Consider the following 27,921-nt stretch of genomic DNA (forward strand, 5'->3'; position numbering starts at 1 on the left):
TCCTAAAAGTGGGTGCAAAATGTTAGATCGTCTCATCTTTGGAGAAGGCAATGGCACCCCACTCCAGTACTCTTGCCTGGAAAATCCCATGGACAGAGGAGCCTGGTGGGCTGTAGTCCATGGGGTCGCTAAGAGTCAGACACAACTGAGCGACTTCACTTTCACTTTTCACTTTCATGCATTGGAGAAGGAAATGGCAACCCACTCCAGTGTTCTTGCCTGGAGAATCCCAGGAATAGGGGAGCCTGGTAGGCTGCCGTCTCTGGGGTCTCACAGAGTCGGACACGACTGAAGCGACTTAGCAGCAGCAGCAGCAGAACCCAAAAGCCACAAAACTGTGGGGAAACATAACAGAAATCTTTACATTTTTGGCCTGAAAGTGGTGAAGTCTACTTTGTTTTCCATGAGCCAGAACTCAGCGAAGGAAAGAGGCCTTACAGCCATTCACATTTTTGTATCTTCAATTTCCATTATCAATTAAAAGACAGTAAACTCTTATCCTGAATAGAAGTGCAATTAGATCTAATAATGAAATCATCAAGTACTACTGAGGTGGAACTTGGCAGTAATTAGTTTTCTGATACATAAATACAATTTCCAAATGCAATTTGTCCCTAAGCCCAGGCTGTTGATTTAATTCACCGTGTCTGCTCTTACAATGGAATGCGCAGGGAATGTATTCCAGTTCCTCAGGGCTGTGTCTCTCCAAGGAGAATGAGTGAGTTGCCTGACAACTGAAATTACCAGTTGGACATGGAGAGGAGGTGTTGGTTGTCTCTTCTGGGAATCAGGAGTGGGGGGAGAGTTGTGCCCCCAGGATCTCATTGACATGCAAATCTCTCTATCAGGATGCAAGCTGATGCTCTCTGCCTGTCCTTCTGCTATGTCTGTCTGTCTCTCCCCTTTCTTTCTGTCTCTGACACTCTTCCTCCATTCATCTACTTATGTATTCCCTCAAGCAAGCAAGCTAAATTGCTCCAGTCATGTCAGACTCTTTGCGACCCCATGGGGTCCTTTGCAACCCACCAGGCTCCTCTGTCCATGGGATTCTCCAGGCAAGAATACTGCAGTGGGTTGCCATTTCCTCCTCCAGGGGATCTTCCTGACGCAGGGATCAAACCTGTGTCTCTTGCGTCTCCTGAACTGGCAGGTGGGTTGTTTACCACTAGTGACAACTGGGAAGCCCATGTACTCCTTCATTCAATATTAACTGAAGGTCTAGGAAATTCTCTGGTGGTCTGGTGGTTAGGACCCTGTGCTTTCACTGCTGATGGCCCAGGTTTGATTCCTGGCCGGGGAACTAAGATCCCACTGGCTACATGGTGCAGCTGAAAAAATGAAGAAGAAACAATTATTTAAAAAATATGTATTTATTTAGGGTCTATTCTGTTAGGCGCTGAGACATAGCAGTTGAGAAAGCAGGTGTTTCTGTCCTCCAGGGACTGTTAGTCTAGTGTGTGCTTGCTCAGCTGCTTCAGTCATGTCCAACTCTTTGCAACCCCATGGACTGTAGCCCACCAGGCTCCTCTGTCCATGGGATTCTCCAGGCAGGAATACTGGAGTGGGTTGTCATGCCCTCTTCCAGGGGATTGTTCCTACCCAGGGATTGAACCCAGGTCTCCTGCATTTCAGGTAGATTCTTTACGGGTGAGCCACCTGGGAAATCCAGTCTAGTATTCAACAGTAAAGAACTATTTGTTACTTATCATTATTGTAGTGCTATGAAGGGTTCTATGAGAATGTAAAATAGGTCTCTATCCCAATCTGAGGGTTCAAGAAAGATTTCCCTGAGGAACTGAGAGCTTTGATCTGAAATAGGAACAGAACTTGAGCAGAGAATCTAGAGAAAGTAATCCAGGTAGAGAGAAGGCCAAAAGAAAATTGAGTGCAATAAAGAGATGTTGAGGATGCCACTCAGGGAGGATCAAAGGAAGGAGGAAGCAAGAGAAGTGAAGTGAGGCTGTGCAGTAGGAAAGGGCTAGATCCTTCAGGGCCTTGCAGCCCTTGTTTAAGGTTTAAAATTAGATGTTCTTTGAAGATTTTAAAAATAGAGGAGCAATCTGATTCTCCTTTATTAGTCACCAGTCTCCTTTAAACTTCGGTAATAATGTCCCTCTTAATTTGGAAGATCTCTTTGATCACTCTTCAAGTCAGTTTCCACCATCCCTCAGCATTTTCAGAGATTCCAGCTGGGAGGAAAGTATAGTGAGTAACAGACTCTCCATCAGTGACTTGTGATGTCAGAATTTCAATGTTCTGGCGCTTTGCAGCCCTAGCAATCATAATCAAAAGTACTTCAGGCAAAGGTTAAAGATTCATGATGTAGAGTCATCAGATAAGAAAAGTACCAGCTTCTAGATGAATACATATGTTTACCAAGACTTGACAAAGAATGATATCCACCAACTGCACCCCCACCTCCCACAACTACTGCCTTTCTAACCCAAATATTCTAAGGAGTACTCAGATAATTGCTCTTTTTTTCTCTCTCTTAATAAGCCTTGGGCCGTGGGTGTGTTAGGATTGACTTTGAGTTCTTTCTACAAAACATCAGAGTAAAGTATCTGTTGACTCAGTTTTCTAAATGACTGGAGATTCTACTTCTCGTTGAGCCAATGTGTTGATTAGGAGATGGTAAGCTGCTGTAACAAAGAGGCCCCAACACAGAGCAGTTTAAAGAGCCAAAAAGTCAATTCCTCTTTTACATAACATTCCTAATGTGAGCAGGCCAGGTCAGGTCTTATCTTGGTCATTTGGATCCCAAGTTCCTCACAAGACATTACTCCTCTATCCCCTGGCACTTTGTCTGCAGCAGTATAAACGATACTGGGTTATTGCTGCATGGAGATGTTAATTGGTGAGGAAGTGGGTAGAACCTCCCAGAAGTCATGTCCAGGTGTCTTTAAGTGGTACACATCACTTCTACTCAGAGTCCACTGGTGAAAATTTAGCTCATAAGGAGAATATAGCCATCTGTGGTCACACCTAACTGCCAAGGACACTGTGAATTATAATCTATATGGCTGGCTGAAGTTCTATTGTTGTGGAAGAAGGGAGAGTGAATTTTGATGGACAGTAAGATTCTCCACCACACCCAGTGTGCAGAGTGACTGAACAGTGGCCCCAGCTATTCACATCTCCCTACATTAGGATGGAATCTTTTTTTCCAGTCCCTTGAATTTGAGCTGGTGTTGTGCTCTGCTTTAGTCACTAGAATATAGTAGAATTGACAGTGTGCCAGCCCAAGCCTGAACCTCAGGAAAGCTTGTGTGCTCTCCTGCACCTTTGTATCCATCACTAAGGCCATCCTGAACAAGTGCTGATAGCTGGTCGACTCCCACGTCTGTGAGAAAGCCATGCCAAACTGCACAGAGCTGCCCGTGGGTGTATCAGTGTGTCCAACTGAGACCAAAAGAGCTGCTTGCTGACCCATAGACCCACGAGCCATAATAAAGGCTTTTTGTCTTAAGCTGCTGGGTTTGGGTCATTTGTTATCTCAGCAATTAGATAACTGACCCAACTTAAGCTATTTTCTCGCTATCTTTCTGTAGTCTCTGGGATTGGTTAAAAAGGAAGATTAAGGATGTGCTACCAATACAGAAGGATTAAACTGGAAGTTTTGATAGAAGTAATGAGATAGACAGTCCTCAGTTACCAAAATAGGTTGTGATATAGACCAAATGTGGTTTCCCAACTTGGGCCAGTGGTAAAGAACCTGCCTGGCAATGCAGGAGACATAAGAGATGTGGGTTTGATCCCTGGATTTGGAAGATCCCCTGGAGAAGGCAATAGCAAACCACTTCAGTATTCTAGCCTGGGAAATCCCATGGACAGAGGAGCCTGGTAGGCTATAGTCTATGGGATCACAAAAGAGTCAGACATGACTTAATGATTAAAAACTATAGCAACAACAGCAATATATAGTAGATATTTAATAAGTGTGGAGTAAATAATTTATTGAGCTAAAATCCTTGCCTTTAAAGAGCTTACTGTGTACATTGAGGAAACAGGAAAGAAGAAAATTGTAAAATAGTTTAAGTGGTATAATTTTTGTTTAAAAATACATATATATCAGTCCATGGACCAGAAATAATATCTGGAGAACTCTGCACTAAATGGTTAATAGTGGTTACCTTGTGAAGTCAGATTATGGGGAACTTTTTCTATGTAATATATTTCTAGAAGGTGTTATACAAAGCAAAAGTATTTTAGTCATTTAGTGTTTCAATGTTTAGTCAGGGAAAACAATAGGATGTAAATAAGAGAACTGAAAATTTGTATATAATGCAAAACTGTGTCTGACTAGTTTTCAAATGAGTACAGCATGCAGCCAAGGCTTCCCAGGTGGCACTGTAGAAAAGAATCTGCCTGCCAATGCAGGAGATGCAGGAGACTTGGGAAGATCCCCTGAAGGAGGAAATGGCAACCCACTCCAGTATTCTTGCCTGGAAAATTCCATGGACAGGGGAGCCTGGTGGGCTACAGTCATGGGTTCGCAAGGGTCAAACACAACTTAGCAACCGAGTGCACACAGCATGCAGCAAGGTGATAGGAGTTCAGTGTGAATCTCAGACCATGTACCGGGGTGGTCAGGGAAGCCTCTAGGAATAACACTTTGAATCTTACTCATTATTCTGGGCTTTGAAGTAGATTTCCAAAAGGTGTCCAAGTCCTAATCTTCCTATTTGATCTCGGGATCTTGTTGTTCTTAGAAAAGCCAATGCCATCTGTTTTTGGAAGATGGCACTCACCTCCAGCTGCTAATTTGGACTTCTAAACCATTTAAAAAATTAATGGCTGTATAAAAGGTTTGCAACTCCCTCTTAAGAGTTTAATATCATATTTATAAACTCAGTCCATGTTGAGTTCCAGCATATTGCAAATAATTTACAGTGTTGTCCTGCTCAGAGCATAACTAATGTGGATTCACAGCTGTGCAGATAACTTTTCCTATCAGTGGATGATAAACTCTAAGTGGCCCCATTAGGATGAGGGGAAATAGTCCAGATTTTAAAAGCTGCATTGGGGCAACTGGGAGGGAAATTCTCCAGCAATGAATTCTCTTACCTGGAAATCATCTCTATGTAATAAATATAGCCAGCCTGATTGCTGCTGGTTATTATGCCTAGGATGAGTGGGCTGGTCATGAAGTTTATGGCTCTTTGGTTGGACTGCATGAACACTTTCCCAAGCAGTGGCTAAATACCAATAGTTTAGAAAGTGGGTCATCCAGCCCAGGGATCTTGAGGTCAAAAGGCAAGATCTGGAATGGCCAAATAGCTGGACAAATGTTGTGGATCTGGCTCCATTTGCTCCATAAGGATTATTTGCATAATGGGTATGTTTACTTGTTTCACTTGTGCCTCAACATCTTTTTAGTAATTTCTCGGTGTATTTTAGGATCATGCAAACTAGCTCTGTTCTTCCCAACAAACCAGGTGTGAGGTTCTTACACAATATTGTCTGCATCTTGAGAGTCCTAATTACACCAACTCCATTGACAGCCTTTTGGATGAAGCATCAAGGGTGTTTGATACGAAATTTAAATTGTAAATCTAGCTGAAAATTTTACACCCTGTTTTGTTCAGCCAGGGAGTCTATTTTCACTATGATTTTTGTTTGTTTTTGTCAAAGATTGATTAAGGAGTACCTATAATGTACTAAGGATGGTACTTGGTGATAGGGATTATATATATATATATAAATATATGACTCAGCTGGTAAACCATCTACCTGCAATGTGGGAGACCAGGGTTCGATCCCTGGGTTGGGAAGAGCTCCTGGAGAAAGGGAAACACTACCCACTCTAGTATTCTGGCCTGGAGAATTCCATGGACTCTATAGTCCACGGGGTCACAAAGAGTTGGACACAACTGAGTGACTTTCACTTTCATTTCATATATATAAACCCAACAACAACTGTCTTTTGTTTATCCTGTTCTCTCAGCCTAGAATTCCCTCCCCACTTCTGAAGCTGTTACTTTGGTACTATGCTGTTGTGCTGCACTAAGTCACTGAAGTCATGTCTGACTCCGTGTGACCCTATATACAGTAGCCTGCCAGGCTCCTCTGTCCATGGAATTCTCCAGACAAGAATACTGGAGTGGGTTGCCATACCCTCCTCCAGGGGATCTTCCCAACCCAGGGATCAAACCTGCATCGCTTACATCTCTTGCACTGGCAGAAGGGTTCTTTACCACTAATGCCACCTGAGAAGTGCTTTGGTATCATATCCAGAGCAAATGTAAGCACTGCTTTTCTTTTTAAATTGTGTCCTCTTGGGTCCTGGTTTCTGATGAAGCATCTCAGGAACCACCATAAGAGGCAGGAGAGAGAAACTAGATATCTAGAGAAGATTCTGGGCTGGTTGGTCCTCACCATCAACCAGGGCAGCTGTAGCTCCTATTCTATATTTGATAGATTAGCTTTTTGGTTGGGGGGGCAGATATTCATTGATGTTGGACTTGGCTTTATGGTATGCTTTGGCCAATGAAATGTGAATAGACGTGACAAGTTACCTTTTCTGAACCTGACCTTAGAGAGGCATTGCTCTTTCTACTCACCCTTCCTGAGAGCTTTCAGATTCAGCTACAAGACAAATATGCCCGAGGAAGTTGCATTTCTTCTAGCCTGATCCTTAGAGTGAGACACATAAGGCATAGCCAGACACTTGTTAATAATAAACTTATTGTGTGACACTGATATGTTTGTGGTTGTTTATAATGCAGTAGCAACTGATCGATACATGCATCTAATTAAGAGCTCATTTGGAGTAAGGATTTATTCATTCATTTGTTCCTTCATTAATTAAAAAATATATTGAGTGCCCTATACATACCAGGTAGAACACCACTGAAATAGGTGGTTTTTAAAATCTATTGGCTTTGCTTCTCTTCTTGACTTCTGCTCTTTACATTTGATATAAAATGGTTTATGGTCATTTATGTACATATGGAAAACTCAGCAGTGGCCACAGGACTGGAAAAGGTCAGTTTTCATTCCAATCCCAAAAAAAGGCAATGCCAAAGAATGCTCAAACTACTGCACAATTGCACTCATCTCACACGCTAGTAAAGTAATGCTGAAAATTCTCCAAGCCAGGCTTCAGCAATACGTGAACTGTGAACTTCCAGATGTTCAAGCTGGTTTTAGAAAAGGCAGAGGAACCAGAGATCAAATTGCCAACATCTGCTGGATCATGGAAAAAGCAAGAGAGTTCCAGAAAAACATCTATTTCTGCTTTATTGACTATGCCAAAGCTTTTGACTGTGTGGATCACAACAAACTGTGGAAAATTCTGAAAGAGATGGGAATACCAGACCACCTGACCTGCCTATTGAGAAATTTGTATGCAGGTCAGGAAGCAACAGTTAGAACTGGACATGGAACAACAGACTGGTTCCAAATAGGAAAAGGAGTACTTCAAGGCTATATACTGTTACCCCGCTTATTTAACTTATATGCAGAGTACATCATGAGAAACGCTGGGCTGGAAGAAGCACAAGCTGGAATCAAGATTGGCGGGAGAAATATCAAGAACCTCAGATATGCAGATGACACCACCCTTATGGCAGAAAGTGAAGAGGAACTCAAAAAAGCCTCTTGATGAAAGTGAAAGAGGAGAGTGAAAAAGTTGGCTTAAAGCTCAACATTCAGAAAACTAAGATCATGGCATCTGGTCCCATCACTTCGAGGCAAATAGATGGGGAAACAGTGGAAACAGTGTCAGACTTTATTTTTTGGGGCTCCAAAATCACTGCAGATGGTGATTGCAGCCATGAAATTAAAAGATGCTTACTCCTTGGAAGGAAAGTTATGACCAACCTAGATAACATATTGAAAAGCAGAAACATTACTTTGCCAACAAAGGTCCGTCTAGTCAAGGTGTTTTTCCAGTGGTCATGTATAGATGTGAGAGTTGGACTGTGAAGAAAGCTGAGCACCGAAGAATTGATGCTTTTGAACTGTGGTGTTGGAGAAGACTCTTGAGAGTCCCTTGGACTGCAAGGAGATCCAACCAGTCCATCCTAAAGGAGATTAGCCCTGGGTGTTCACTGGAAGGAATGATGCTGAATCTGAAACTCCAATACTCTGGCCACCTCATGTGAAGAGTTGACTCTTGGAAAACACCCTGATGCTGGGAGGAATTGGGGGCAGGAGGAGAAGGGGACGACAGATGCCATCCAGATGGCTGGATGGCATCACCAACTCGATGGACATGAGTTTGGGTGAACTCTGGGAATTGGTGATGGACAGGGAGGCCTGGCATGCTGCGATTCATGGGGTCGCAAAGAGTCGGACGTGACTGAGCGACTGAACTGAACTGATGTATATATGTAGGGGCTTTCCTGGTGGCTCAGATGATAAAGTCTGCCTGTTATGCAGGAGATATGGATTCAGTCCTGGGTTGGGAAGATCCCCTGGAGAAGGGAATGGCTACTTGCTCCAGTATTCTTCCCTGGAGAATTCCATGGACAGAGGAGGCTGGCAGGCTACAGTCCATGGGGTCACAAAAAGTCAGACATGACTGAATGACTAACACTTTGAATTCATGTACATGTAGACCAAGAAATAAAATCAAGCCACATAATCACAGAAGAAAAATAGCACCAAAAACATCAGTTTGAAAAGTGACAAAGAACTGACAAGAAACAAATGTCAATTATGTCTCCTATATAAGCAAACCATATGTAAATACAGGTAGTTCAAAGCCATCTGTTACAGAAAGAGCTGCTCCATGATGAGAAAACTGGATACCAGGATCTACAATTCCAGTTCTTGCTCTGGGAACTGTGTGCCAAAGGAGTCTGTGGCAATCAGAGGCAAGAAGCAGCTGATATGACAAAGCTAGCTTTCCCCTGCCCTGTGTGATGAGAGTCTATCTTTCAGGCCTGGGGAAAGTGCCAGAGATGGTCTGAATGTATTTAGAATGAATCTTCTTAATGATCTGTCAAGTTCAGTGAAATTGCCAGACCTGGGCTTTAATAACTTCCTGGTTTTTAGTACCTGAGACTATAAAGATAATATACAGGCCACAGAGGATGGAGAGTGGCCAGGGTGTGGTGGAAAGGCAGGGGTCGGGGAAGTTGGAGCTGCCATCAGGATAGGTGGCACGTGTAAACCTATCCATCTGGGTTTCATGGCTGCACACCTGTCTTTGCAGCTGGAGACAAGGGGATGGGGAGGGGAGAGGTGAAGCAGCTAGGGACTTAATTGGGAAATAGACAAAGCTTGAATATGAAGGCCCTCTGGCCTGCTTTTTTACAAAGCCTTCAGAAAACTAAGATCATGGCATCTGGTCCCATCACTTCGTGGCAAATAGATGGGGAAACAATGGAAACAGTGACAGACTTTATTTTTGGGGGCTCCAAAATCACTGCAGATGGTGACTGCAGTCATGAAATTAAAAGAAGCTTGCTTCTTGGAAGAAAAGTTATGACCAACCTAGACAGCATATTAAAAAGCAGAGACATTACTCTGCCTACAAAGCTCTGTCTAGTCAAAGCTATGTTTTTTTCCAGTGGTCATGTATGGATGTGAGAATTGGAGTATAATGAAAGCTGAGCGCCAGAAAAATTGGTGTTTTTGAACTGTGGTGTTGGAGAAGACTCTTGAGACTCCCTTGGACTGCAAGGAGATCCAACCAGTCCATCCTAAAGGAAATCAGTCCCGAATATTCATTGGAAGGACTGATACTGAAGCTGAAATTCCAATACTTTGGTCCCTGATGGGAAGAACTGACTCACTGGAAAAGACCCTGATGCTGGGAAAGATTGAAGGCGGGAGGAGAAGGGGATGAGGATGAGATGGTTGAAAGGCATCACTGACTTAATGGACATGAATTTGAGTAAACTCTGGGAGTTGGTGATGGACAGAGAAGCCTGGTGTGCTGCAACCCATGGGGTCACAGAATTGGACATGACTGAGCAACTGAACTGAACTTGAATCCTGTCTTCTCTTGTTCCCATACTCCATTCGTATCCTCTTTCCCATCTATCCCATTTTCCTCTCTCAATGGCATTTGTCTGTCAATTGTCTTATAAATCACAGTGTCTTAGGACTCAGTGGTGTTTCAGAGTCACCAGGAGCAGCAGTACGGACTCTTCATTTTATACATAGGAAATTTGAAACTGACTTCATTGCCCAGTAGGTCAGTTGCAGCCTCAGGATTGGGTCTCTTGATCTCAGATGACACTGTCTCCAGTACTCAAGTGGGAATTAATCTCTGCTAAAGGCTTGAGACATTATCATCACCCCAAGACTCTTGAAGAAGAAAGAATATAATAATAAAGGTACAAAAAGATGAAAGCATAAATCATGAAATTTCAGGTTCTAAGTATAGGCAAGAAATAAAGATATCTCTGGAGTGATGAGAACCTCCAATACATCTCAAATTAAGCTCTGTCTACACTCCTATTTTTCCTGGGGAAGGGGGAATCTTTTTGAATGAGACAGCCCCCAAATCAGCCTGTTGTAAAAGAGGGACCATCTTTTCAGAAGTTCTGTATGCACAGCCACTTTGAGGGGGCTTTGTTGTTCAGTCACTAAGTCATGTCTCACTCTTTGCAACCCTATGGACTGCAACACGCCAGGCTTCCCTGTCCTTTGCTAACTGGAATTGGAGATTGAAATAGAAATTAAATTTAAAATCACATTTCTAGCATACCTGAGTTTCTGGTTTGCAGTTAATCCCAGTTTTCCCTATTCTTTAATTTATCTACAAGTCCTGTTTTCTGATGAAGTTATTGCTTTCTTAGATCTCTTTATTTCCAATGTCCGCACCAGTAGTTGGCTTTCTTGATACTAAGCAGTATTTTTCTTTTATAACTCCATGAAAGTTACTGAATCCAGAGGAGAAGTAGTGGCCTTGGGATGCTGAGGTCAGATAATCCATTAGGCTCACCCATTAAATGATCTGGTCCAGAACACCAGTTTTGTGACCCAAGGTTCAAATTCTGGCTTAATGGTCTTAAGAGTTATTCTATATTCTGAACCTTCTGTATTACCTGCGAATATGCAATCTGGAAATGTCCAGAATATAATGTGCCATTTTCCTCCTTTGAGCCATCTCCCAAATGCCTACACTTCCCCCGTTCCCTTCACAAAGGAGAGAGTCAAGGTAGGGTCAGAAGGTTTCAGTGAGTATTGGTACGTGGTCCCTTTTTTCCTTCTTAAGGATGTCCTCAGTACCAACATCAACATGGCTTCTAATGTGTTAATGCTGATATGTCCTAAGAAAAGGAATCCAAAAGTGGGATAACGTTTCTTCGGACATTCTACATTTTCAAGTTTGTAAACAGGCTCTCCTGAGTTTTGCTTCTGGGACCAGCAGGGTTGCCTTTTCTTCAACTCCAAAGAAAAAGGTATTGGTGTGATTAGAGATGACATCACAATTTCGGGGGGCAGAGCTGTTGAATTTAGTCATTTCCTTGGCCATGGCAAAACTCAGAGTAGGTAATGTATAGATAAAGGAAGAAGACGTAAATAATCAAACAGATTTTTTTCTCTTTTTCCGTTAGCTTATTCAAATCTTCAAAGAACCCTCCTACCTTTTTTTTTTTTGGTCCGGCCAGCACAGAACATGGTATTTAGTTTCCTAACCAGGGATTGAACCAAGCCCCCTGCAGTGGAAGACACTGGAATCACAGAGTCTTAACCACTGGACCATTAGAGGAGTCCCTAAAAAGGTACTTTTAAGGTGATAGGAATCGCCTGGCGCTCCGAGTGGTTGGGACTCTGTGCTCCCACTGCTGGGGCCGGAGTTCAATCCCTGTTTAGGGAACTAGGATCCTGCAGGCCACACAGTATGGCTGAAAAACCAGAAAACAAAAACAAAACAAATCCCCTAAAATCCCCAAAAGGTGAAGGGACATAATTCTCATTTATTAACCATCTCACACTCAGGCAAGTTTCCTTCTAATAGAGTCAACCACATTAGAACTTTGTAGGGAGCCACCTACCTGCACAGGTTATGTGGACAGAGTGAATCCTTGTGGAAAAGGTCATCCATCATTTCTGCTGGGAGGCCTCCAGGCAAGGCTGCTACAGGTGGAACAGTTGCCCCTTTCTTAGAGACTGGCTTTCATGGCAGGACTCAGGTGCCTACTATAAGTTCTCTGTTGAGTACCCGTGGGCCAGTCGCCCAGCTAAACTTCAGTCCAGCGAGGCTACTGGGCTCCCAGACCACATCCCATGGGTGCATATTGAGACGGACAGTGGGAGTGCAAGAGAGGCTTTCTGGAAAACTCTCCAGTGTCAAATCAAGCCACAGCAAACCACCCCATACTCAGTGTGTTCCATCTCTCACGCCCTCTAAGTCCTCACCATGACCCAACAGGAAAAACATACACACTTCCTCTGTCTTGCAATTCCACGCATGATTGTTGACCTCCCAAACCATTAGCACCTGGGGGGAAGCCCTCAATCTTAAAAAAAAAAAAAAAAAAAAAAAAAAAAGGCAAAACAAACCTAAGACTACTTTCTTCTCCTCTAGAAGAAAAATATTTATTTCCTTCTGGAAGGAATAGAGAGGGAGCAGTTAGGGACAGAGCAGATGGTTCTTTTCTCAGGAGTAGGTTGCGCCACTATTAATGAAACAAAATTAAGGGAGGGCAAGTCCCCGTGGCTGGATTTTCATAGTGAGACAGGTTGGGTGGTCATCTCCTGCTATAAGCCTTTCATGGAACTAAAATTGAAGTTCACTGGTTCCTTGTTTACCTGAGATCCCCCAGGGAGTATTTAGCAAAATGTGGATTAAAAATTGGGACTTTTCTGATTCTAACAGTCATGATATTTCCATTGTACCAGAGTGCATAGCTTTTAGGTCTGACCCTAACTAATAAGTACACATTGTGAGCAAAAGAAAAAAAAAAGCCATTTAAACTTAACTCTGAGACTTGTTTGATACAGACACGGAGGGTGCTGTGCAGGAAGAAATAAATCTGGATGCCCTCTTTGTTCCTTACTGATGCCCGCTCCTCCCGTGTGAATGCTCACCCAGAGCTCAGGCAGCAGGTGGATGTGGGAGGGTTAAGGGGTGTTGATGAAAACAACCAAAGAAAAGATGGATTCCAATTCCATTAGCGCTCAGCCTGAAAGAACTTTCCTTCCTTGGAGGGACGCAAAGAGCCACTAAAGGACAGTTGCCAGACCCTTCACTTGTTTCTTGGAAGCTAATGGACCATGAGAGGAAGGATCTTCACACAACTCCAGATGCAGCCAAGGAAGGAGCTCTTAAGTGCTGCCTGATGATTACAAATGTCTATCTTTTATCATTTTATTTTTTTTTTGGTCACATTACACAGCATGTGGGAGCTTTGTTCTTCAAAAGGGGATCAACCTGTTCTGCCTGCCGTGGAAGGAGGGAGTCCTAACCACTGGACTGTCAGGGAATTCCTGAAATGTCTTTTTTTAAAAACACACTTTGTGTGGCCAACTCAGGACTATCAGAAGCCTGTTCTCTCCTTTTCTTCCAGTTTCTAGCTTTAGGTATAGGATTGGTTGATTAATGAGTTCATTTAATGGCCAATAATTTATTAGCTCAGGAAGGAATTTCAAAAGTCAGTCTGAGACCCTCAGTCTCCCAGCTGGGTTCTTATTAGGGTCAGGCTCAGGGCTGGTGGATCAATATATGCTCATTCATTTATTCACCTGTTTTTCTGTTTGATATGTTTGTGTCCTTGGCATTGTACTAAGTTAATGTTTCCAAATATGTGCTTTGTATGACTCTTTTTTTTTATCATAGCACAAGCTGAATATTGTTTATTTATAGGATATTAACTGGGTTAGAAAAATGTGAAACTATCACATCAAATTTAGAATTTCACAATTATCATTTCTTAGAAGGTAGCAGAAATAGATAACTAAAAGAGGGCAAATTTAAAGAAAAAAAAATTGAACAATAGTAGAGAGTAAGTGTCTGTCCATCAGATGGTGAGCCTTCACCATGGCTGTAATCTCTATAGTACCTAGCACAGTGCCTGGCATACAACAGGTGCTCAATAAATGTTGCTTGAATGGACTGAGCTCCTATGCCTGGTAAACATATCACTGAGCTGGAGGTATGTAGAGCTGTTTTGGTAGATGTGTTTAGTAGATCTGACTTTCCTCTCTGGCTTGTCACTGATCTCAACTTGGGAGCTGGGAACATCAGCTTAGATTTTCTGTAAGAAGCATCAGAAGTTTAAAGGTTAACCAAAACAACAGAGGTGGTGATGATGATAATGTGATTGATTGAATGCTTCCTCCCTCCTAGGCATCGTTTTAGGGGAGAACACATGCCTCTAATTCCTCACCTTTACTATGACTCTGTGATACAGTAGCACAGTGTCAGCTGCTCACTCGTGTCTGACTCTTTGCGCCTCCACAGACTGTAGCCCATAGTGAGCAGGCTCCTCTGTCCCTGGGATTCTCCAGACAAGAATACTGGAGTGGGTTGCCATTCCCTTCTCCAGGGCGTCTTCCTGACCCAGGAATTGAACCTGAGTCTCCTGCATTGCAGACAATTTCTTTACCATAAGAGCAACAGGGAAGTCCACTCTGTGATATAGGTTCCTTTTTACAGATGGGGAAATATAGGCTTGTTGTTTGGTGGGTGATGGTGGCTAATGTCACTTAGCTGCATGTGTCAAAGCAAGAAAAGGAATCCTTGTACGTCTGACACCAAGGTATTTGACACATTTTTTCTCTGGACAGCACTGTCCATTGAGACTTTTTGCTCAAATGTGGCTAACAAAGCCATCCAAATGCTAATTTGTACATCACTTGACTGATTACGGATCAGGACCGACTGCATCTGAATGGCAGTTCAAAATGGCTGAATTACCTCCCTGCTACAGTTGGGAAGACAGGAAATTGTGCTCATGCAGCCATCAAGGTTTCCAATTATATTTTTTCATTTCATTCCACAAGAGAAAAGAGGAAAAAATCCAGCCAACCTTGAGCTCTCTTGAAAAATCTTTGAACTGTGGATTTTACATTAAGCTACATCTTGTAACTGAAAGATGGGTCAAGGGGAGAGGAAGGGCTGGGGGTGAATGGCAGAGGTTTGGGAAAATGGGATCACATGACCATCTGTTTGCCTGCAAGATAAGAAAAAGGTAATTTAGAACCCTGTCCTTCTCTAAATTGTAATGACTTTGTGCTTGCATTTCTTTGTTATCCCAGTGAGGGATAATAAAGTTGATAATCTTTCAACAGGGCTCTGCAGGACATTCCTTGTCTGCTTCAGATCATCTCAAGCCATTTACTCCAGCTATTGTGGGCAACTGGTTCTGCAGACTGAGACCAGCTTCATGTAGGGCCCACCCAAATGCTCCCCTCTCCTACTTCTCACCAAGGACCCCTCTGACTTAATAATGTCAGCCACCTATGGGAATAGAGGCATCCCTCAAACTCAAAGAAATCAGTGACACTATGGTGCCCCTCATGATGAGACAGAAACTGATACATAAAACACTCCTCTTTTACTTTCCTGGAGGATGGCTCTGATATGCACTTCCGTGAAGAGGAACTAAAAAGCCTCTTGAAAGTGAAAGAGGAGAGTGAAAAAGTTGGCTTAAAGCTCAACATTCAGAAAACGAAGATCATGGCATCCGGTCCCATCACTTCATGGCAAATAGATGGGGAAACAGTGTCAGACTTTATTTTTCTGGGCTCCAAAATCACTATGGATGGTGACTGCAGCCATGAAATTAAAAGACGCTTGCTCCTTGGAAGGAAAGTTATGACCAACCTAGATAGCATATTCAAAAGCAGAGACATTACTTTGCCAACAAAGGTTCGTCTAGTCAAGGCTATGGTTTTTCGGGTGGTCATGTATGGATGTGAGAGTTGGACTGTGAAGAAGGCTGAGTGCCAAAGAATTGATGCTTTTGAACTGTGGTGTTGGAGAAGACTCTTGAGAGTCCCTTGGACTGCAAGGAGGTCCAACCAGTCCATTCTGAAGGAGATCAGCCCTGGGATTTCTTTGGAAGAAATGATGCTAAAGCTGAAACTCCAGTACTTTGGCCACCTCGTGCGAAGAGTTGACTCATTGGAAAAGACTCTGATGCTGGGAGGGGTTGGGGGCAAGAGGAGAAGGGGACAACAGAGGATGAGATGGCTGGATGGCATCACTGACTCGATGGACGTGAGTCTGGGTGAACTTGGGGAGTTGGTGATGGACAGGGAGGCCTGGCGTGCTGTGATTCATGGGGTCGCAAAGAGTCGGACATGACTCAGTGACTGATCTGATCTGATCTGATCTGATGTGTCCAGGAAGGTTCTGGGGAAACCAGTAACCAGTAGCCCATCGTGGTGGCCAACTCAAAACACGTACTTGTGAGAATACCAAAGGATTGTTTTGGGACTGAATCTTCTCTTGACTACCGACAACCCACTGATCAATGTGGTGTCTCAAAAAATAAAAATCAGTCATTCATTCAACAAGCTCACATAGAGCATCTAGTTATGTACCCACAAAACTGTCTACAGCTACAAGGAAGAGAAGAGCAAAGAGGTCTTCTTCTTGTGTGCCTGTTTTTTTCTGGGAGGATAATCTTATTGGGTATCTCCTAGCTTACTGGAAAAAAACACATTAGACCTAGATTGAGGTGGAATTTAAGTTAAAGATGCAGAAAGCATGAGAGAGATTAGTCACTTGTGTTATATTCTGTGAAAAACTGTCAAATGTGGCCTTAAATAAATCACAGAAAACTGTGAAAAAAAATACATCCTTGTATTGGTCATCCCTTTTTTCCTGTTTCACTCTCCCATGTCCCTTACTTCTTCCAGCCCCCAGGGATAGTGTTTCCAAATAAACCATGCATACCAAAGGAACTTTTGCTTTAGAATGTTTTATGGGGTCACTCACATAAAGAAGGAGAAGGCAATGGCACCCCACTCCAGTACTCTTGCCTGGAAAATCCCACGGACAGAGGAGCCTGGTAGGCTGCAGTCCATGGGGTCTCTGGGAGTCAGACACGACTGAGCGACTTCACTTTCACTTTTCACTTTCATGCATTGGAGAAGGAAATGGCAACCCACTCCAGTGTTCTTGCCTGGAGAATCCCAGGGACGGGGGAGCCTGGTGGGCTGCAGTCTATGGGGTCGCACAGAATCGGACATGACTGAAGCGACTTAGCAGCAACAGCACATAAAGATTCTAAGAGTAATTAGATGAATAACTCAAATTGCATAGCATTTTATAATACACTAAGCTTCTCCACACGATACCCCTTTTATCTGCACAACCACCAACTATACATACATACGCACACATGTGTAGCATGTAGGACATGGATTATTACTGTTCTCGTGTCCTAATGAGACAGCTGAGGTTCCCAGGGGTGAAGCACTGCATCCAGAGGCATACAGAAGGCAACGAGAGTAGATCTTGAAGAAGAACAAGCTCTTCTTAAGCAAGTGCTCAGCTATTTCAATCCTGCAGGCTCTGATTTCAGGCCAGTTTGCTTCATAAGCAGTCCCTTTCCTCAGAAAAATAGCAGGAAGATATATATATATATATATATAAAATTTATATTTATATATAAAAGGTACAAAAGTATGTGTATATATATAAATAAGATACACATGCACACACATATATAAGGTGTATGTATACAGGCATACCTTGAAGACATTGATCATGGCATCCGGTCCCATCACTTCATGGCAAATAGATGGAGAAACAATGGAAACAGTGACAGACTTTATTTTCTTGGGCTCCAAAATCACTGCAGATGGTGACTGTAACCATGAAATTGAAAGACATTTACTCCTTGGAAGAAAAGCCATGACCAACCTAGACAGCATATTAAAAAGCAGAGACATTACTTTGCCATCAAAGGTCTGTCTAGTCAAAGCTATGGTTTTTCCGGTAGTCACGTATGGATGTGAGAGTTGGACTATAAAGAAAGTTGACCGCTGAAAAATTGATGCTTTTGAACTGTGGTGTTGGAGAAGACTTTTGAGAGTCCCTTGGACTTCAAGGAGATCCAAGCAGTCCATCCTAAAGGAAATCAGTCCTGAATATTCACTGGAAAGACTGATGCTGAATACTTTGGCTACTAATACTTTGGCCACCTGATGCGAAGAACTTACTCACTGGAAAAGACCGTGATGCTTGGAAAGATAGAAGGCAGGAGGAGAAAGGGACAACAGAGGATGAGATGGTTGGATCACATCACCAACTCGATGGACATGAGTTTGAGCAGGCTTCGGTAGTTGGTGATGGACAGGGAAGCCTGGTGTGCTGCAATCCTTGGGGTTGCAAAGAGTCGGACCTGACTGAGTGACTGAGCTGACTGAAGACATTGCGGGTTCAGTTCCAGACCACTGCAATGAAGTGATAATCGAAATAAAGTGAGCCACATGAATTTTTTTTTTTTTGGATTTCCAGTGCATGTAAAAGTTATGTTTACACCACACTGTGGTCTACTAAGTGTGCAATAGCTTTATGTCTAAGAAAACAATACACATACTTAAAAATAATACTGTTGGAAAAAATGGCACCACTAGACTTGCTCAATGCAGGGTTGCCACAAACCTTTAATTTGTACAAAACACAGTATCTGTGAAGTGCAATAGAGCTATATATATATCTATGTAAGCTCCAGGCACATTCTAAGTATTGAAGATCAATGATTCTCAGAGCTGGGAAAGAGGTAGATTAGAATCACATGGTAGAGGGTTACTCTTCAGGGCAATTGTAACAATTTTTATTTTTTTTCAGCCATTTGAGGGGAATTCCTACATCTTCCATAACAGTGGTATTACCCAGACTATATAATTTTTCAAATCTTATAAATGTGAACTGGATCTCATCTCCATTCTACTATGGAATTTCTTAAGGAGTTTGTGAAGTATCCTTTAACCTTCATAGCCCTGTTGGAATGTCCACATCTTTCCTTACTTCCTGTTTGCCATTTAGGATGAGCCATGGGAGAGGAAAAGAGGGGCTCTGTCACGGGAGAAGAGAGAGGAGGGGCTGCCTGAGCAATGATGTCTCCAGAGTAAGAATGAAGGAAGGTATAATGTACAAGTAATTTCTAGTCAATAAGAAGGGAAGGTAGAGGTGTTTCTTGCAGAGATCAGAGGGGACAGAGCAGGGAGGAGAGGCTCCTCCACTCCACTACTTCTTCAATCATTAATGGCATGGGGTCACCTCATATGATGCTGCTTAATGTCCAATAAAGGAAAGCAAGCTATTTTCTTCCCCTGCACATCTGATTTTCACTGTGTGGAAATGTTGACCCACATCTCCAGTACCAGCATACCTGATTTCCACCTACTAAACCTTGGTGTCAGATGATATGCCAACAAAGCACTTCATCTCTATTATTTCCTTTGATTATTCAGACTATCCTATGGGAGGCAGGGCAATGTAATCTTTTCCTCTTTTACATGTGAGGAAACCGAGTTAGTGCAATAAAGGAGCCTGCTCAAAGGTGCAACTGCTGTTCTAATCCAGAGGTGACTCCCTCCAGGCAGGCACACTTGACGACTGAATGATGGAGACTCCAAGTGGAGCGCCTGTTGCTAGTGACCCCACAGGAGACCGGTGGGGCTTAGGAGAGAGGACTTGTGTGAGTTTTGGTCCTGGACTTGGTGATCAGAAGAGCTAATGGGATCTTGAGTGAGATGCATTGCCCTTTAGCAAGCCCTCCTATTCCGATTTCCTGGATGTCAAGAGCTGGTCCTGCCTGAGGCAGGTGATAGACTCAGGAAGCCTTGATGGAGATGGTAGAGTCAATCAGCAGGTGAATGAGTTCAAGGAGGATAGAACAGTGTCATTAAGAATTTGGCTCTGGAGCCGGTTAGACCAGCTTCTGAATCCTGACCTCTGCTATTTCTTACTTTTATGACCACTCATCTTCTCTGAGTTCTTTTATGATCTGTAAAAAATGGATAATTACATATACAATATAGAATTGTGAATTAGATGGGATACTGTAAATAAAGCTTGACTGCACTACCAGGTATACAGTAGGTGCTGCCTAAGGGGAACTGTTGATTGGGTGGAGAGAGCACCATCGAGGTCTGGCACTGTGCAATCAACAAAATTGCTACCGACTTCTCTAATGTGAAATCACAGAGAGGAGAGTTGAAGACAAGTAGCCAATGGACATAGAACTATGAATTTTTTAAAAAAGATCCATCTGCCAAAATACAGGCAGGATTTCATCTCCAAACACATCCACACCTACACACCTGGGCATTTGGCATTGTTGCCAAGACCGTGTGACTTGCTTTGGAAGGAAGGTACCCGAGGCAGGTTCTTCAGCTTCACTGCTGAGAGAATGTCCCCAAGGAGACCTGTTCCCATGAACCTTTCATGTTGGATACGGAAAAACTTGCAAGCGAGATTAGTTCCTCCTGGGTTGTTTTGAAGGTTTGCCCTTTGTAGACATGTTCCTAAGCCTTCTAGGGGAAATTTTCAGAAAGGAATGAGTAGGAATAAACCAACACTTCAATTTAAAAAAGTCTTACAACTTTCTCATGGGTGAAGAAGGGTATGATTTCTGAATGGAGGGAAAGAAATACAATGCTTTGCAATAAGAAACTGTTCCTTGTTTAAGCTGACGGCACGCCTGGCCTGCCCGCCCCCGGCGTGCTGGTTGGTGTGTTTGTTTCCTCATTGTTGGGCTGGATCAGCGCTGAGTCTCTCACATCAGGACTCCCAAGAAGGATGCTTGAGAGATGGTGTGTGGTGGCCTGTCCTGAGACCCACCCTCCACCTCTGTCTCTTACCTAAAATTCCTTACTTTATTTTTACTTTTGGCTGCCCTGGGTCTTCGATGCTGCTCTCTCTAGTTGCAGCGAGCTGGGACTCTTCTCGCCTTGCGACGCACTGTGGCGGCTGCTCTGGTTGTGGAGCACCGGCTCTAGGGTGGTCAGGCTCCAGTGGTGACTCGTGGGCTCAGTTGCCCTGCAGCACGTGGGATCTTCTCAGACCAGGAATCAAACCCACGTCTCCTGCACTGGCAGGCAGATTCTTAGCCACTGGACCACCAGGAAAGTCCCACCTTCCACCTCTTGGCCTCTGGGATTTGACCACAAAGCTAAGCCAACAACCAACAGAACTGGCCTGAGGTTCTGTGCGGATATTTTCATATAATAGCAATTCCTACATTCAGGCCCTAAATATAATCTCTCGAGCCTCAGAGGAAGCAGCAGGAAGAAGAGCGCAAGGTAGAAAGGAGGCTGTCAAGAGAAGATGACTGTTTTTATTCTGTCTGCCTGAGCAGAGCACTCTTACGATACATTAACTCTGAGAGAGCAGGTGGGACCCCGGGCACAGATGAGAGATGAGCTGTGAGGCAGCCTCCTCAAAGGTCAAATGCTCCTTGTCCTTGGGTCTTGGAGAGCCCGATATTGACTACACAACTCTCCCATTGTTTTCCCCTTCCTCTGAGCTGCATTTATCCAAGAGCCACTAGCACCAAGCTTTTTCTCTCCTGGCAGGGCCAGGATTAGAGTGGGCTGCGAGGTTGCAGTTACCTTTGGAAACAGTGTCTCTTGTCAGTCTCTTGTCTGTGAAGACCAGAGAAAGGGGATCCAAGCCTCAACACTGTCATGGATGAGGGGAAAGGAACGTGATGTCTTTTTTCAGGACTGAAGGAGGAAAGCTTTATGTCTTCCTTCAGGTCATTTTCTTCTCTCCCCTGTTACTAATCCATAGAGCAGAAACGACCAACCCAGAGCATCTGTCAGAACTGAAATTTGTTCCAAGAATTGTGCCTCACTGAGACGGCGGAGCCTGGTGGGCTGCCGTCTATGAGGTCGCACAGAGTCGGACACGACTGAAGCGACCTAGCAGCAGCAGCAGCATACACATTCTCGTGTTCTCTTTTTCTTCCCGGAGCTAATCCTCTTGGGCATTTGCTCCATTTAAAACTTTCCCCCAAACTTCTTTTTTTCCCAGAAAGATTGTTTCTAAACCAAAATGGATTTCACTCTTTCCAGGTTAATTAAGGGGTACCCACTTTACAGATAGGGCTTCCCTGGTGGCTCAATGGGAAAAAATCTGCCTGCCAATGCAGGAGAATCTGCCTTCCCCACGATCTCTGGGTTGGGAAGATCCCCTGGAGGAGGAAATGGCCACCCACTCTAATAATATTCTTGCCTGGAGAATCCCATGGACAGAGGAGCCTGGCAGGCTATAGTCCATGGATTCACAGAAGAGTCAGACACGACTTAGTGACTAAACAACAAAACAACTTTGCAGGTACCATGTGGTCCCCTGTTTTTGCCCGAGTCCTCTGTGACTGAACATTAAGCCTAGCATTCTCTATGGGAATAGAAACAGAGAAACTTGCTTTTTGATGGAACAGAAGCAATATGCTGTAACTTTGTGTGGTTGCTGCCTATAAAAGGTTGTTAAGGCTTATTATGGTTAGCCTCTTTTGATTCTTCTTTAATTGTAACTCATAAGGACTGAAATAAATTGCTTTAACAAATGGCTCTGGGAAGCACTATTGCTGTCATACTAAATCTCATTTTCTTGAGGGAATCTACAGATGAAGATTTAAGTAAAGATGGAAGTCGTTTGGTCATTTTGGAGCAATTCCCAAAGGCAATTCTTGGCCCTCAGATATTTCCAGCAATTGTTGCCATCAGATCAGGAGAGTGTGGAAATTAGTCTCAATGTAAGAGAGACTCAGAGGCCTTTAGTTAGGTCTTTCCTGGACAAGCTCTAGGAGCCTGTGAAGCCATTTTGCTGGACATCATAGAATTTTTTAGTTGGAGGATAATTACAATATTGCTAAGGAAGTTTTGGTACATATACAAAACGGAATATTACTCAGCTATAAAAGGAATGAATTTGAGTCAGTTCTAATGAGGTAAATGAACCTAGAGCTTACAGAGTGAAGTAAGTCAGAAAGAGAAAGACAAATATCATATATTAATGCACACACATAAATTCAACCAAATAAATTTGAAGATCTAATTGACTTTATTAGGTGATTCATGGATTGGGTAGCATCCATCTAGCAATTAGTAAGGTACTCCAGGGGTTGTATAAGATGGAAGGGTTTATAGGAAGAAGTGTGGGGCAAAGGAGCTGTTAGCAAGAGGAAAGGAAAGATTCTTTTTAGGCCAGGACATCTTTTCTGGGAAAGGAATGCAAGGGTTTTATCAGGCAGATCACCTCTTCTTCCACTGAGAGATGGAGAGGGTGCAAGTGTTGCTGCTTTACTGGTGCTGGCCAGAAAATTCCAAACTGATTAAGATTACATTTCTGGCTAAGTGATATGCCATTGTATGTATGTAGCACAACTTCTACATTTGCCTATCAGTGGGCATTTATGTTGCTTCCATGTCTTGGCTGTTGTGAATAGTGACTCAGTGAACGCTGGGGTACATATGTCATTTTGAATTATGGTTTTCTCAGGGTATATGCCCAGTAGTGGGATTGCTGGGTCATACTGTAGTTCTGCTTTTAATCTTTTAAGGAACCTTTGTACTGTTCTCCATTGATAGTGGCTGTACCAACTTACATTCCCACCAGCAGTGCAAGAAGGTTTCCTTTTCTTCACACCCTCTCCATCATTCATTGTTTGTAGGTGTTTTGATGATGGCCATTCTGACTGGTATGAGGTGATACCTCACTCTAGTTTTAATTTATATTTCTCTAATACTTAGTGCAGCCTGGCGTGTTGCAGTGCAGTGCATGGGGTCGCAAAGAGTGGGACACGATGACTTACTGACTGAACAACAAATAATTAGTGATGTTGAGTATCTTTTCATGTGCCTCTTGGCCATCTGTATGCCATATACACTTCTGCTGCTGCTAAGTCACTTCAGTTGTATCCAACTCTGTGCGACCCCATAGATGGCAGTCCACCAAGCTCCCCTGTCCCTGGGATTCTATACACTACCATGTGTGAAATCGATAGCTAGTGAGAACCTGCTGTATGGCAGTGTATATAGTGCTGTATAGCTGAATAGAGTGAGAACCTCCCTGCACAGCACAGGGAGTTCAACTCGGTGCTCTGTGATGACCTAGATGGGTGGGATGAGGGGGGATGGGTGGGAGAAAGGTCCAAGAGGGAGGGGATATATGTATACATACAGCTGAGTCATGTCATTAGCGGAAACTAACACAACACTGAAAGCAATTATACTCCAATAAAATAAACAGAAAAAAAGGAAAACCTTAAAAAATTACATTTCTGGGGAAGGTTGAAACTGCAGTTAGGTTGTGTGCATGTGTGCGAAGTTGCTTCAGTTGTGTCCGACTCTATGGACTGTAGCCTACCAGCTCCTCTGTCCATGGGATACTGGAGTGGGTTGCCGTGCCCTTCTCCAGGGGTATTAGGTTAGGTGTTATTAGGTCTAGGATTGGTATCCTGGGATTTAGCACAAGTGATGTTATTTTGGGCCTTTTTTTAATCTTTGGCAGTTCTATTTGCACTTATTGTACGTGCAGATTTTATCCTGGGAATGAAGCTGTCTCTTCTGTTGGGGAAGTTTGAGTGAGTGAAGGCTGGCTTACATTGCTCTTTTTTGAATCAGCCTCATTGAAGAGCCGGAGAAGGCAATGGCACCCCACTCCAGTACTCTTGCCTGGAAAATCCCATGGACAGAAGAGCCTGGTGGGCTGCAGTCCATGGGGTCGCTACGAGTCAGACACGACTGAGTGACTTCCCTTACACTTTTCACTTTCATGCACTGGAGAAGGAAATGGCAACCCACTCCAGTGTTCTTGCCTGGAGAATCCCAGGGACGGGGGAGCCTGGTGGGCTTCCGTCTATGGGGTCGCCCAGAGTTGGACACGACTGAAGTGACTTAGCAGCATTGAGGAGCTGTTTAGTTCTTGTGTGGGAAGAGATGTAGGAAAATGCCATGGTCAGGCTGATGGTCCTGAGTCAGGTTTCCGTATGGAAAATACGTTAAAAATCCCTTTCCCTGAATATCACAAACATCTGAATTCACTGCAAATGTCAAGACAAATCTAAAAGAGTTTTTTTAGACTGCTCACTCTTTTTGGACTGTCCCCATCTGCTTTCTTTCCTTACATGAATATTGAGAGTTGACTGCATAATTCATGCATGTTGGTTTATTTATGGTTTTTGATAGAGCCCCTTGCATGCTTCATTGTGCTTTATGAAACTCTAATCTATTCAGATTATAAATCTTCTCCTTTTTGAAGGCAGCTTCCTGCAGGACTCAAATGTAGTGAGTATTAAAATGGTAATGCCTTGAAAGTAACACTGTGTGGCTTAAGAGTTAATCTTCTACTAATAAGAGCCTACTATGAGACAAGCACTACCTTGGCACTTTAAATACATGAATGCATAAATAAATTATTCTCACTGTAACCTTTCCTTGTAGGTTGGATCATTCCTATTTCATGTATAAGGAAACAAAGACTCACAGCAGTAAAGTAAGTTACTTAGAAGAGCATGGAATCCTTGTGCCACTAAACCAGTCTGGGAACCAAGGTCAGCCAGACTACAGAGCTAGTTCTTTGGGTCATACAGTGGGATTCTTTTTTTTCTCCAAACCTATTTATTTTTTATGGGAGGAAAATTGCTTTATAGTGCTTTATGAAACTCTAATCTATTCAGATTATAAATCACTGACCAAGTGAGGGACAACAACATTATGCTGGCCTCTGCCGTACATCAAAATGAGTCAGCCATAGGGACGTTTGTGTCCCCTCCTTCCCTAACCTTCCTCCCACCTCCCACCCCTTCCCACGCCTTTAGGTTGTTACAGAGCCCTGGTTTGAGTTTCCTGAGTCATAGAGCAAATTTCCATACACTGGAATTCTTAATGGGATAATGGCCCTTAACTGCTGAGTCACTGTTACTATCATTTGGTAGGAAGGGACTGCTTTTCCCTGGAAGCAGTAGAGACACTGATGCCCTCACCTTCCCATCTTTATGATTTCATGGCAGGGCTATAAGGTAGAAATCATCTTCTAAGAACTTACCTGGGACTGAAATGCTAGTCAGTGCATAAACTTGGGGGAAAGGCACTGATCAAGAGAGGGATATGAAGTGGGTAGGGAGAATCAGAAAGGTGCTTCTCTGTCAGTCTTGGAAGGGTGTAATTTCCCTAGAGGAGAAGGGATTTTGGTCCTTATTTAGCCTTGATAGGAAGTGTCACAGCCTTGGTGCCTGATGGTTTCTTCTTATTTGCAAGGCTAATTTTATTGTAATGAGAGCATAATGAGCAAAAGTTACATGCAGAAACCAGAGATTCCTTCCACTTCCTCATTTTCTTTGTTTGCCTCCAGGACACTTGTCACCCGCAAAATGTGTGGTTTCTTGTCAGTTCAGAGATTTCTACTTTTTTGTTGTCTGCCGGGGGACCCTTGTTGTTTACAAGATGTATGGTTTCTGGCCATTTTCATGCCCTCCTTTCTCTGCTCATATCTAGCTTTCTGCTTGCTCTAACAAAATTAACTGCTTGAAGATTATGAACATGTAGCAGCCTTCAGATCTTCTGGTGCCTAAGGACTGATAATGTTAACTGCCCTGCTACCCCAACATCAACAATCAGAGAACTGTGCACGAACTGATCACACATCCTGGGATGCCCTTCCTCACTTTGTCTTTAAACATGCTTTGCTGAAACCCTTTGGGTTTTCAATGAAAACCTTCTCCCTCTGTCTTTCTACATGCATGAGCAGACATACCCATCAGATCTTATAAATTGGTATGTTTATGTGCATGGTTCCCTGTCGGTTGTGAAGGAAAAATCATTTTGTTCCTCAAATTCTGTTTCATCAAAGCTGTGGGCTGTAATTATGCTGGAAATGAGGCAAGGATGTTGTTCACCCAAACCACTTTAGAATGACTATCAATGAAATAAAATCAGGCCTGCTTTGTATTTTCCTTTTAATGTTGTCCAAATCTTAAGATTATAGGGATGAAGGGAGCCTTAACAGGTTATCCCATGTCCAGGAAATCCTTTACCTAAATTATTACAAACAGGGCTGATTCCTTTGCACAGGGTCAGGAAAAAATGGCTTTGAGTGAGGAACAGTGTTTGAAAACCAACCTCTGAGTGGTAGACACGAGGTAGGTTTGTTATAGAAACAGCTGGATCTGCTTTCATGGCAGTGAGGGAGTTTACCTTCCATTTTCAAGAACTAGGAATTGAAACATGTATACTATCATATATGAAATGAGTCACCAGTCTAGGTTCGATGCACGATACTGGATGCTTGGGGCTGGTGCACTGGGACGACCCAGAGGGATGGTATGGGCAGGGAGGAGGGAGGAGGGTTCAGGATGGGGAACACATGTATACCTGTGGCGGATTCATTTTGATATTTGGCAAAACCAATACAATATTGTAAAGTTTAAAAATAAAATAAAATTTAAAAAAAGAAAAATTTACAAGGAATTTTCACCAGAATAGATATCATGTAGAACTATGAAACAAGTCTTATTAATAAAAAAAGATCAAAATCAGAAAAAAAAAAAAGAACTAGGAATTGTACTTATCCATTGCTTTGGAGTTAAGAGCACATGCTTGGGAGCCAGGTTGCTAAGTTTTGAATTTAAATTGTACCTCTTTCCTGCTGTATGACTGTTGCTCTTGTCATCTGGTCACTAAGTTGTGTCCGGCTCTTTTGCAACTCTATAGACTGTAGCCTGCCAGGCTCCTCCTGTCTGTGGGTTTCCCCTGGCAAGAATATTGGAGCGGGTTGCCATTTCCTCCTCCAGGGGATCTTCCCAACCCAGGGATGGAACTCGTGTCTCCTGCGTTGGCAGGTGGATTCTCTACCACTGAGCCACCAGGGAAGCCCTACCTGCTGCATAAACTTGACCAATTCCCTTAACTTCTCTGTGACTCTGTTTTCTCATCACCATTGTTGACCTCTTCTCCATCATCATCACCAGCTTCCTTATCTTCATCCTCCTCATTACCATCATCTAATTCTGGTCCCCCTTCCTTCAGTGGCTGGCCACGGTAGCTGGA

This window comes from Bos mutus, chromosome 15, assembly GCF_027580195.1.
Source record: "Bos mutus isolate GX-2022 chromosome 15, NWIPB_WYAK_1.1, whole genome shotgun sequence".
Taxonomy (NCBI): Eukaryota; Metazoa; Chordata; class Mammalia; order Artiodactyla; family Bovidae; genus Bos; species Bos mutus.